Here is a 13,039-nt window from a genome sequence, read left to right on the forward strand (position 1 = left end):
ATTTTATTTCAGTGGAACTGGCTCTGGGGAATGGCTTCAGACACTCTATACAATTGCCAGTGGGATTTGCATCCCCCTGCTTGCAGGAACACTGCCACGTTCAAGAGCCCTGAGCAGGGTGTTAGTAGCAGGGTGTGGTGCTGACCTGACCTCATTGGCCCACACCACTGCTGCATGACAAAACAGAGAAGGGGGAATACAAGGTGGCAGTGAGTTTGGCATGGTGGACTCATGGTAGGAGCACCAGACTGTGTCTGCTGGTACCTTTGCAGTGCTCCAACCTCTCCTCTTGCCATGGTTTCTTCCTTCCTGGCTACTCACTTGGCAACCACACTCTACACTGGAGCTGGTTTCACCTGCCATGTTTCCAACTCACATCCTCTAGGCTGCATTTCCAAAATGTCAGCCAGCCACCTAAACAGCTATTACTGGGATCTCAGTAACAGCGCAACCATTATGCTGCGAGATCACTCTGTGCAGCCATCCCAGGTTCAGCCCAGTGTCGAGGGGGTGTGGACAACCAGGGTGCCTCATTTGGGCCTCCCTGAGAGCTGGGCAGCCAGACCTAAGTCCATGCCTAATGGCACTGCTGTGTGTTAATACCACTTGTGGTACCATGAGAAGACGTGTTGCTTTTTCCACACAATGTGAGAGCACAACCACATGTGATGTGTGATGCAGATTTATGATTAGGATCTCTCAGTTTCTTAAAAATAATAATAACAGCAGTAGCCTAGAACAGTGGACAAATCAGATTGGGGTGTGTTTATTATTTAATCCTTTCCCATGTACAATTTCCCCAAAGCTCCACAAAGCTGCTGTTTGACATCTGGGATAAAACTTACAGGCAACAATACTGAAATCTGTGTAAGATGCGTAAATTCCATGCTAATGTGCAGTTTTCCCTTTGCACATTACACAAAAAGGTGTGTGCTTCTGTGCAATATCAAAAATGAGTAGCCAGGATCAAATCTTCCGGCTCCTATTTTGGCATTTAGGAATTTTACAACTTCAGTCTGGCTCTTCTTTATTTTTATTTCACAAACTATGCAATGCCATTGCTTCCTCCAGATACATCCAGTTTTCAGCTGCATTTCTCTATGCATCCCCCTTTGCAAAAACTCAACACCTTAGCCGTTAGAAACATTTTCTTCCTTCCTAGGTTGAGCAAATCTAGATGCCCTAGGTAGTGCTTCAATAGTATAGGAATATTTTGAGCTATATGTCATAAGAGCAATGGCGCCTTAACGATGTATTACATTAATACATCATCAGAGTTGAGGCATTCTTATGAAATATTAGTTTAATGCATCTTAGGAATGCTGTTGGTTTGACAACATATTACTCAAATACATAGCAACACCTAGAAAGATCAAGATAAGTTTTGTATTTTTTTCTTTTCAACTTAAATTTTGGTGTGTCTTTTTTAACATTTAAAAATAAAGTGTTTGTTCATGAAAGGGGGGGGGGAGATTTAATAAATATTTAATGTTGGCCCAAAACATTATTTGCAACAAAAATAATAATTGCAAAATGTTTAATCCAACTTTAAGAAGTGAGGACATCACCGAGTACCCTTGACATAAGATTCTACACTACTCTTTGAAACCATTTGTATTATTGTATTCTCAAGCATAGTTTCACCTGGCACTTGGTTCTCTCGTGTCTGTAAATCAAATGAAAAAGCTACATTGATAAAGATGCTCATTTCAGGCTCTTTCCTGTACCTCATATTGACATTCACAAGTTAGCTGGATATCAAAAATAATTTAGATTCCATTCTTCCCCCTAAGGAGATCGGAGCAGTATACAATAACAGCAGTTAAAAAAATAAACCAAAACCCACAAGAAAATTTTATATATATATATATATAGATAGATAGATAGATAGATAGATAGATATATAGATATATAGATATATAGATATAGATATAGATGATATAGATATAGATATAGATATAGATATAGATAGATAGATAGATAGATATACCTTGCCCACCTGGCTGGGTTTCCCCAGCCACTCTGGAAAGCTCCCAACAAAATTATGAATGAATGAATGAATGAATGAATGAATGAATATAAAAAGGATAAAACATCAGACATTAAAAGCTTCCCTAAATAGGGCTGCCTTCAGATGTCTTCTAAAAGTCAGATAGTTGTTTATTTCCTTGACATCTGATAGGAGGGCATTCCACAGGGCGGGAGCCACTACCGAGAAGGCCCTCTACAGACTATATACCGGTATATATTTATGAGAGCTGAGGAGTTCCAAGGGATGTACTGCTGGGTATCCTATCTCTAAATGATAGGGCACTGGAGATGTAAGGTTGTATGTTAACAGATTGAAAAGCAGTGTGAGAGCAAGCCTGCTGTCATGTCACCTGTAAGATTATACTGCCGGTTCTCCCAGTTTCTGTAGATAGAAAGCGGTTGTGTCAGTTTCCCCTTCACCTGAAGCAGCAAAATGTCTTGGGCTGACCCTGGTCGCCACACAATCTACCAAGCACGCCTCTCAGGGGCCACCCTTGCAGGTGAATGAACCATTCGGAAGATCAACCACAGCCAAAGTAAGAAACAAGAACCTTCCTTTTGTCAAATTCTGGATTCTAATCAGGCAATTCTAATCTTCAAGGCAAACCATAACGACAGACCCGTTTTCAATACCGAGACAGCAAGGCTTTCATCAATACGCTAAGCACACTGTGAAGCCACCTCTATAAATGTTAGATAGCGTGATGCTTTCAGGGCCATGCCTTTTTCACATTTTGCAAAACATTTTCAGAGTCTCAAAAACAACATATCAACATCTAGCAACAAAATTGTTTCCCTTTTGTCTGTTCTTGGCCTTCCTTCCTGCTAGCACTTGTATCCTCTGCTTGTTTATGGGTTGTTTTCTGCAACACGCTGGTTTTCTGCGAAAACTGCCATGTTTTCTGTGTAGATGTCGGAAGGGGGACATCACTGTTATCAGTAAGCCAAAAGTTCCTTCTATCTCCATCTGTGCTTGTTTGGCAGACCAGTCAGGAAACTGAAAGTTAGCATAATAGGCTGCTCAGAAGGACCAGGGAGCCACTCAGATGCTATGCACCACAAAACTAATTATTGGCAAACAATAGTCTCTCAGCGAAAGCCCTGAGTCTGAACCCTGATAACACGGATATTTTTAGGAGCTAAATGACAAGTTCGTAAAGAAAGTAGGAAATGATTGAAACGGCAAGGAGGGTGGGGAAGGGTGTGAGAGAGAAAATATTATGGTGTCTAAGCTGTCCACTACAAAGCCAATCATAGTAATTTAAATGTGAAAATGTAAAATGGAAGACGTGTACGTTAGAAACTCAAACCATTCAGTGGGTCCCTCCATGTGTACATGGGTGGTGCTGTGGTCTAGACCACTGAGCCTCTTGGGCTTGCCAATTGGAAGGTTGGTGGTTCGAATCCCTCTCTCACTTACCCCCCTTGAACTCCCATATTGCCTTATATTTTACAGGTATCTCCCTATATAACAGGTGACCTCCCTGGGCCTAGAAGTGTAACTTATGTATCACCCAGTGGCAAATATGTTGAGCGTGTGTTCAAGGAGGTGGTGGTGGTCCAGCTTCAGGCATACTTGGAGGAAACTAATTACTTGGATCCATCCCAGACTGGTCTGAGGCCCGGCCACGACACTGAAACCACCACCGTGGTTGCCCTGATTGGTAACGCTTGTCAGAAACAAGATAGGGGAGTATGACCATGATCCTTTAACATGGATCAGTGATTTTCTCCATTTCTCATGAAACCTCATGGCAAAGGGCATTTGTGCTGGTATGGAGAAAACTGCCCAGGTTGCATGGTATGTCACTACACAACAAATACGTCATCATGAAGCATCACCACCCGCATGGAGCTATATAAAAATGGGCTCCAATTGGCAGCCATAATGTGCAAGTACGTACGTCCTAGATCAGGGATGGCCCATGCAAAGTCTTCCAGATGCTTTGGACTCCAACTTCCATCATTGCTAAACACCAGCCATACTGATTGAGTCTGACAGGATTTGTAGTCCCAAACATGTTGATTGCCTTGTCCTAGCTGCTTTAAGCTTGTTTAAAACACGAAGAAAGTGTGGAATGTATCATCCCTGAAGCAGTCAAGTACAATATTTTCCTGTTGCCTAGAGTGGACACACAGGGGAATGTGGCTCCAGAGAGGGAGGACTTCCTGTCATACCTGCTCTGGAGTCTCCTCCCCTTGTGTGTGGCCAGGTAGATGGGCATGACCCTAGCTGACCAAGTAAAAGCTGACTATGTAACTGTAACCACAAGATAAAGCCTGCCTTCAGATTACTGCTGTGAACTGAATGTAAGGAAAACTTTTCTCTTACTTTTAAAGACGACTGTCGTGTTATTATTATTTTAAAGAGGAAATAAAAGGAAAACTTACCAGGAACAATCCAGACTGGACAAGCTAGACTGGATTGCTTAATTTAAATGATTCTAACGAATCATCAACTTGCTTCCAACAAGCTGCAAGGAATGTGCTCTGCTGCTTGCTCACTAATATGAGTGAGGAGGAATAATATTTAATCAATATATCCTACCTTCCTCAACATTCCCACAGAAAGCTGCACTTCAAGAGAGGTTGCATTTAGGGAGCAGGATCATCCCAAGTATTTGGCAGGAAGAAGCAGTTCACCTCAGGCAGCATGTTTTGGAATACCACTAAAAGGCAGCAAAATGTCAATTATTTAGTCTTAATACTCTGACCACCATTGGGATAGTCTGTCTTGGGCATCAAAGTGTTTTGGGACATCACTATTGGGAAGGTGCTTTTATAATGCATGAGATATGCTGATATTATCAAATGAATGAAATCTCCAGATTAAAAAAAAATAATCTGCTGAGAAACAGCAGTCAATACAAAGGTCTTTAAAAAGCTGATCAAAAGTTTCACAGTGCTCATTACCTTTCATAGTCTCAGCCAACACTTTCACTCCTCTTATGTCAGCTTTTGCAGCAAAGTCTAGTTCAGATAGCTGCCAAAATTTATTGCAAATTTTGCAAAGCTTTTGACCTGTATCGTCTTATTAAACTTTTATGAAAAATCAATGGAGTTCAATCATGTTATGGGCTGTTCCTCACACACGTGTCAGTGGTAAACGGAGAAGTCTATTTATCCCAAAGTCTGAAGGGAAGATGTTTCAACTGATGAAGGGCTCTTTTTGTAGCTACATGTTTTGTGCTGCCTGTGAACTTCAAGCCAAGTTCTTACCAAAATGACATAAAATAATCAACTGGACGGGGTGGAGTGGAAATCAAAGTGACGTCTGCTAGCGACAAATTCTCTTCTAATAACATGAATCGATATGTAAGTTCCAGTGAGTTCAGTGGGGCTAACTCCCAGGTAAGTGTGTACATTGCAGACTTAGAATAATTTAGGATTATTTTCCTGTTGTTTGGAACACTTACTGAACTCCATGAACTTTGTTTTAAATAGAAGTTTCTTCAGTTCTTCTTTGCACAGTTTAGAAACAAAACTTAACCTCTGATAGAGACAACTGTATAAATGCACTGGGAAATTGCACAGCATTAGAAGTGAGGTTTAGCAGTGTGTGCATATATGTGTGTTCAGAATTAATCCACAGAAATTAAGATTTTGCAGATTAATAACTGAGACTTGCTCTTTTACAAAGAACCTTACAATAGAAGTAAAACCAACATTACTGTCATCGTCCATCAACTTTCCCACACGGTACTAAATTAAGAATGCAGCTCAGACTTTCCATGCTTACAGGCATAGTGTGCCATTCCACCATCAATGAAAGAGCTTTTTCTGAGGAACCCTTTGAAGCACACAACAAATTAATCTGTCTCTGTTCTCTTGCTTGCCAAACTTGGTAGATGTGTTTGTTTTCATTCCAGCTGCTTTCAGAGAGGCATCACACATCCTCATTGCAACAGAAATATAAGCATTATGACAAATGACCAGGAGATGAAAGCCGTGTGTGGGATCAGCACTAATTGTTAATATAATAGCTAGACTCATTGTTATTGTTGGTTTTACTATAAAAAAACAGAAACCATATTTAGCAACATTCATTTTTCTGACCAAAAACAACAACATCATGAAAATGTTTCAGAAAACAAAGGGTGAAAGGGAATAAAAAGGGTTGCTGAACTGGTGACAGAGTTAATGAAGTCATTACAAGATGATTTGATTTCAATCTGGATGATGTTTTCATATGAATATTCTGACACACACAAAGCACATTCTTAAAATGGTCTATGATTAGGCTAAAGCATTGAAACCAATAGTTATTCAGTCCCCCTAAGCCACTTTGCGGTGACTCTACTACCTCTGATGTCCATCTAAATTAACCTTAGGGTCAGCAGTACAGTCGTACCTTGTTTTGCGACTGGGATCTGTTCCGGAGCCCCAAATGCTAGCTGAAAAGGACACAGGGCAAAGCGCCGCATCTGCGCACGCGCGCAAAGCACGATTTAGCACTTCTGTGCATGTGCAAGCAGCAAACCCGGAAGTAACCCATTTCGGTACCTCTGTGTTTGCCACGGACATTCGCTGGAATGGACGCTAGATGAGGCAGACGTTCGTGGAGGTATTACTATATATATATTAAATGACAGTATTGAAAATTAAGCCCATAACTTTTCCATTCACATCCTGCTTCCAAAATTTTGCCAATCTGAAGCCAGCAAGCAGTATGTGGATGCCATTCTGTTTGTAATCCCCAGGAACTGCCTCTGACAGTTGAGGCAAAATATAGGCATCATGGCTAGTAGCTATTGAGAGCCTAATGTGCCATAAATTGGTCTAAATTGGTCTAATCTCGTTTTAAAGCCATCTGAGTTGGTGGCCATTGCTACATCTTGGGGAGCTCCAACTCCTGCCCAAAGAAGCTGCATGTTGTTGCTGGACTTTGTGTTATCTTTCTGGAGCCAGATGAAAACCAATTTAATTTTCCCAATCTTTTAACTGAAGATGTAACATTTATCTTCTCAATTGTTTTTTTAATGCTTTCTTTAATTGTTCTATGTTGCTTTATTACTATATTTTATTAATAAAGTGCTAATTGAAGGGGAGTACAGTATATATGGGACGCGGGTGGCGCTGTGGTCTAGGGCTTGCCGATCGGAAGGTCAGCGGTTCGAATCCCCATGACGGGGTGAGCTCCCGTTGCTCGGTCCCTGCTCCTGCCAACCTAGCAGTTTGAAAGCAAGTAGCCAAATAGGTACCGCTCCGGCGGGAAGGTAAACAGCGCTTCCGTGCGCTGCTCTGGTTCGCCAAAAGCGGCTTAGTCATGCTGGCCAGATGACCTGGAAGCTGTACACCAGCTCCCTCGGCCAGTAAAGCAAGATGAGCGCCACAACCCCAGAGTCGTCCGCGACTGGCCCCAACAGTCAGGGGTCCCTTTACAGTATATATATGTGTGTGTGTGTGTGTGTGTGTGTCTTCATTCTTATTTATATATTTATAATATTTATATATTTATTTATATATATATATCTGTCAAATAAATAAGAATGAAGACAGTGATAATGGAGTGAAGTTTTTTACTTTCCAAATCACCTTGCCTTTTATATTACATATGATTGTATCCAATGTTAAGGTAAAGGTAAAGGGACACCTGACCATTAGGTCCAGTCGTGACCGACTCTGGGGTTGCGGCACTCATCTCACTTTATTGGCCGAGGGAGCCAGCGTACAGCTTCCGGGTCATGTGGCCAGCTTGATTAAGCCGCTTCTGGTGAACCAGAGCAGCGCATGGAAACGCCGTTTACCTTCCCACCGGAGCGGTACCTATTTATCTACTTGCACGTTGACGTGCTTTCGATCTGCTAGGTTGGCAGGAGCAGGGACTGAGCAACGGGCGCTCACCCCATCACAGGGATTCGAACCGCCAACCTTCTGATCAGCGAGTCCTAGGCTCTGTGGTTTAACCCACAGCGCCACCCGCGTCCCTTCGTATCCAATGTTAGTCCTACTCAAAATGTGACGATATAGAAATACTTTTATAAAATAAACTTTCTCTTTTTATCTACTGGTATAAAGTGCCATTTTGGAGAGATTTCAATCTTGATTGTTATTGGCCAAGAAAAGTTACAGTTATACAATAAATAAATAAAATCAGTAAGGAAATCCCATATTTATTAGCACATATAGATTTGATCAGTTTAAACAACAATTATCTTTTTTATTTTATTGATATCTTACCCACCCTATGCCCTAAGGTCCTAGGGTGGTTTAGCAGTATTTAAAATAAGATAAAACAGTTGCAATTATAAAGCACATAAAGCCATTCCAAATGGAATAGAATGGTATAAATTTAGCCAAAGTCACCTTCACTGCCAAAGGCCGGGGGGGAAAGCAGCTTCTTTAACATACAGTAAAGGCTGCACAGTGAAGATGCAAGATGCATTCTATGGGGACGGAGTTCCCCAATGTAAGGGCTGCCACAGAAAAAGCTTTCTCCCAGGCCTCCACTGTCCACCGTTCCAAGGGTGGGGAAAATATTAAGAGAGCCCCCTCTACAGATCTTAACGTTATTCAACTAAAGCCTTAGTTCTGCATAAAGGAAACAGGAAATGAAAAATAAAATATTAAGCTTCTCTTCCAATGAGTGACACCTTTTTATTAAATTGCAAGCTATGTCACATTGCCTTCAAAATCTCAGAGGACATCAGGTTTGGCAATATGCAAAGTTATTTAAATTTAGTTGTTTAAATTTAATTATTATTTAATTGGTTAAATTGCAGTTGATCAATCAAACATTATTTAAACAGTGTGGAGCCCGAACACTTACGTTTGAAAGCTACTCTATATTCATTAGGAACATCTCTTAAGATAACACGACAGTCATTAAGTTCAATAATTATTCCTTTCTGCGTGCAAGTCTATACACAACGGCCACAATCAGAACACTCCCTGGAGCCCAGTATATTCATAGCTTCCTGTTCTCTTTTACATGATAGGAAGCTTCATTGTGCAGTCACAAATTCCCCACTGTGCACAACAAATTGTGTGCTCTTCAGGAAGACCCACAGAGAAGAGAGATGGATCTGGATAGCAAACATAACGTAGTCATGCGACCCCTGAACTACGCGCCAGGCAAAATCTTTCCTCTTTAGCCAGACCTTTGGCTAATTGACATCCTATGCCCTTTTTAAATGGGGTGGGGGGTGGGAGTGTAATTGGATTGTTTTTGTTTTTATTTTGATTATGTATTTGGTTTTTTTATATATATTGTGATTTTATCCTATGAACTGCCCTGAGACCTGCAGATATAGGGCGGTATACAAAATGATAATACAGTAATAATGATGATGATGATGATGGAGGCAGGGGTGTGTAAAGACAGGTGAGGATAGCTATTTTGGTGTTTCCATCTTGTATTTTTATGTTGTGAACATAAGATCTATATATAATAATAAATTTATGAAATTGAGGATAGCCTCCTCAACCTAGTGATCAGCAGATGTTAGGGACAAAACTGCCATCATCCTGGACAATAGACCATGCCAGCTGGGGTTGATGGGAGTTGTAGTTCAAAACTTCTGGAGGGACCAAGCTGCTTTAACGCTTTCCCTCCCTTCGTTGCACCAACATATTGTTCTATTTAGATGGTACAAGGACACACACACCCAAACCCCTATAGCTGGCTTAACTGCTTAGACAAATTCTCTTCTGTATACAATGCTTCCTTTGGTACTTCCACTGTAGACAGCTGAATTATTTATTCAAAAATCACTTCTTGCACCTTTTGCCAGAGGCTATTGACTCTATACAAAGGGTCAGGGCTTAAAACATGACACCTTTGCTCAGTGGTGGGTTGCCTTCATATTAATATACGCAGTGTAAATATTTAGCCTTGTGCACAACATTTGATGACAGTGTTAATATTCAATGCTGGATATTTGCTTGTTCCAATAACACTTAAAAATTGTGGTGCTGGTATAGTAATTCAATTCAATTTTACTTTTAGACCAACTGCCTCCCATCATATCAATGCATATTCATAAAATCCAGCAATAATTCCCTTTAAACATTTGAAATATACATCTCTGTCCAACAATACATAATCACTATAGTATACAATAGAAAATAAAATGACCAATTTACAGATTGGCTCCCAAGGGCCATGATAAAAAGATGGCTCTTTAAGGACTGTGTAAAACTGCCAAGGGATGAGGCCTGACGGATCACGTTTAGAATACGGTTCCGTAACTGGGGGGCCACCTTTGAAATTGTGTAGCATGTGTACGGTAATTGCATTTGCTCACCTGGCTAACTTGTCTCTTTCAGCTTAGGCTTCTTCTTCTGTTGCTTGCTCCCAGTGTTTAATTTTAGATGGCAAGCTTGTAAGTGCAGGAACTAGTACTAGTAGGATTCATCATCAGCATCTAGTGGAGAGATTATCAGTTTTAAAACCACTCATAGTGTCAGCCAAAATTAACCTTGAGGTGCAAGGATAGTCTTTTTAAAGGTACACAAAACGGTCATCAGCAAAATCCTAACTACAACTTAAATTTACAAGATCACACTTTCATTGATAGCAACTTGAGGTCAGTTTACAGGAAGTGCCTTTAACAGGTAATCAAAATATTGCATTTAATGCCCTCTCTGATCGTACATTGTTATTTAAATCACCTTTTCGTAACACTGTATGGCCTGTGTAGCCGATGCAGAACTTCACATGTGTTAAGCGAAACAGGAATTAGCAAAATTCCAGCAGCCTGCTTAAATGATAAGAAACCATTTTAAGGAAGGGATCTCCTAGGGAGTACGGAAAAACCTGCAGCTGAAGGCAAGGAAGTCCGGATATGTAACTCAGCACAGGCATAAACAGGAAGTTGAGCAGCTTGCATTTGGATTGACAAACTGGCTCCAAGGGCTCATCTAAAGGCACGAGGTTTGACCTCTGTCAAGCATGAATGCAGAGGCTTTGGAACAATCTGATACACTTGAAGGTACAGACCTTATATAAAGCAAATGGGCAGCAAGCAGAACTGGAGCTCTCCAAGCACACAGGACTGGCTCACTCCAGAATAAATCTCTTCTATGTAATGGACTGAACAAAGTCTCATTGTGTATGCAGACAAGCACTCCTATTTTAGTTCATTTCAGTTTTATCCTATTTGCTACCCTTCTTTTAACCTTTACACATTTCCCAAACACACCTACTCCTCCCAAAATGACAAACTCTTCTTTCTTTGATTTCATTTTTCAAAAAAAGTGAAATAGCACCTATACATACATCCACATACATTTGATACAGTTTGCTGGCAAAAGTGGGAACCTGGAGCAGTCATGTCCAGGAATCATGAACTAGGCAGCCTTTTTAAAAAGAAATTTGGTGTACATAAAAAACAGATGAAACCCCCCAACTGCAAATTCATTTTTTAAAAAAGATAATGGAAGAGCTCCAATAATGAAGGCACATGGAAAGCTGCCTTAGATTAAGCCAGATCATTAATGATAATAATAATAATTTATTATTTGTACCCCGCCCACCTGGCTGGGTTTCCCCAGCCACTCTGGGTGGCTTCATTAGTCCATCCACCTCAATAACGGTCCACTTGTTCTGCCACTAAGCTGCAGCACTTATCCAAGAATGGATGGAACAATAAGCAACTTAAGGAGAAAGAGACATCTCTCCAAATCAACTTCCAGAAAATGTGAAGTACTAGTTTGGCTATGTAATTCTGCAAGAGTTTTTCCTATGTATATATTATAGCTGTATATCTGCCTGTTGGGATTCAACAGGTTAAGCTTTTTCTAGTACAGAAACACGATTATGGGGAATTATGGGGAATCATTCCCTGAAATTCCATCTCATCCGACATCATCTTACTTGTGCACAGCAAATTTGCATATGGCACAAAGTGTGTGCAGATCTGCAAGTGGGAGGAAAAATAAAATAAAACAAATCCTGATGGTTGGTTTGAAGAATAGTAAGGCTGCAAAAGAAGTCTGCAAAGGAGATCTGCTAACTAGAAACTAAGATCATTTAAAATACTTGGGAGTAAGCAATTAGCATACAATGGACTGTTCCCTGCTGTTTAAATGCTCTGTAGCACGTACAGCATTTTCATACATAAGCAACAATAGTTTACAAAAGTGTCGGCAGGCAGTGGATGGAGCTAAGCAGCTCAGAGGTGACACAATATAAACTTCACCACATGAAATGCTGGAAGTTGATGTAAACAGCTTTTAATAGCATTGAACATTTGCTCACTTTGTTTAGCCCATCTGGATGTTCCATTGTGCTCAGTTCAGCGGTGACTGCCGTTGGGTGACAGTTGATATATGTTAAGTACAAGCAAAGTGCCGCAGCCCATTTGAGAGACCCTCAGGAGAACATTTACTGTTTTGCGAAATATTCTGTCAAGCCTGTTACAAACGTCACCTGCATCCTTAATGGCTCTGTGCCAAAGTCCTCTGGCTTTATTATTATTATTTTAATCAAAGGCGAGTTTAGCTTTTACTGTTTGTAAGGTTAGGCAAACTATGCCAAAGTTCTCCCGAGCTACTTGGGAGAGTATCAGCTGACAGGAATGGTTTTCAATATGGCCCGAAGAATAATGAAAGAGAGCCACTCATTCCAAGAGACATTGGCTCATTTGATATGTAACCGGCGCAACAAATCAAACTGTCAGGAAGCAACAAAAGAGCAATTTAATAATAAATAAAACAATGGAGCTCTACTTAAACAAAAGGGGGAATTGATATTCTAAAACCTATAGACTGTTCCATCTACATAAAACAATGTGCTGCACTGAATTTTTGTAGCATTGTCATCACAGTAGGTTATGCAGCCCTAATAGACCTGGTCAGCAATTATGGATTTTTTTGGAAGGTTGCTTTAAGAAATTTAGTGGTGGATGAAGACCTTAATTCCAAACCCCATTATTGCACCCAGGGCAGAGATTAGACAAACTCAGGCAAACAGATGCTGGAGGTTGGCAGTATCACTAACCCTGCATAATCATTCCACCTGAACCACCCTCCTCCCTCAACAAGGACAGGATAGGTTCCTTGTGGA

At 40.7% G+C, this 13,039-nt stretch overlaps 1 long non-coding RNA gene across 5 annotated transcripts in view; it reads right to left on the reverse strand.

Moving 5' to 3' along the window:
• Nucleotides 1–13,039, reverse strand: part of LOC128415392 (uncharacterized) — a 126,795-nt gene that overhangs the window by 91,657 nt on the left and 22,099 nt on the right. For all 5 annotated transcript variants that reach the window (XR_008330933.1, XR_008330932.1, XR_008330934.1 and 2 more), the window contains exon 2: nucleotides 10,278–10,397. This is a non-coding gene — a long non-coding RNA (uncharacterized LOC128415392). The remainder of the gene's footprint in view (nucleotides 1–10,277; nucleotides 10,398–13,039) is intronic.

The sequence above is a fragment of the Podarcis raffonei genome, chromosome 6, assembly GCF_027172205.1.
Source record: "Podarcis raffonei isolate rPodRaf1 chromosome 6, rPodRaf1.pri, whole genome shotgun sequence".
Taxonomy (NCBI): domain Eukaryota; kingdom Metazoa; phylum Chordata; class Lepidosauria; order Squamata; family Lacertidae; genus Podarcis; species Podarcis raffonei.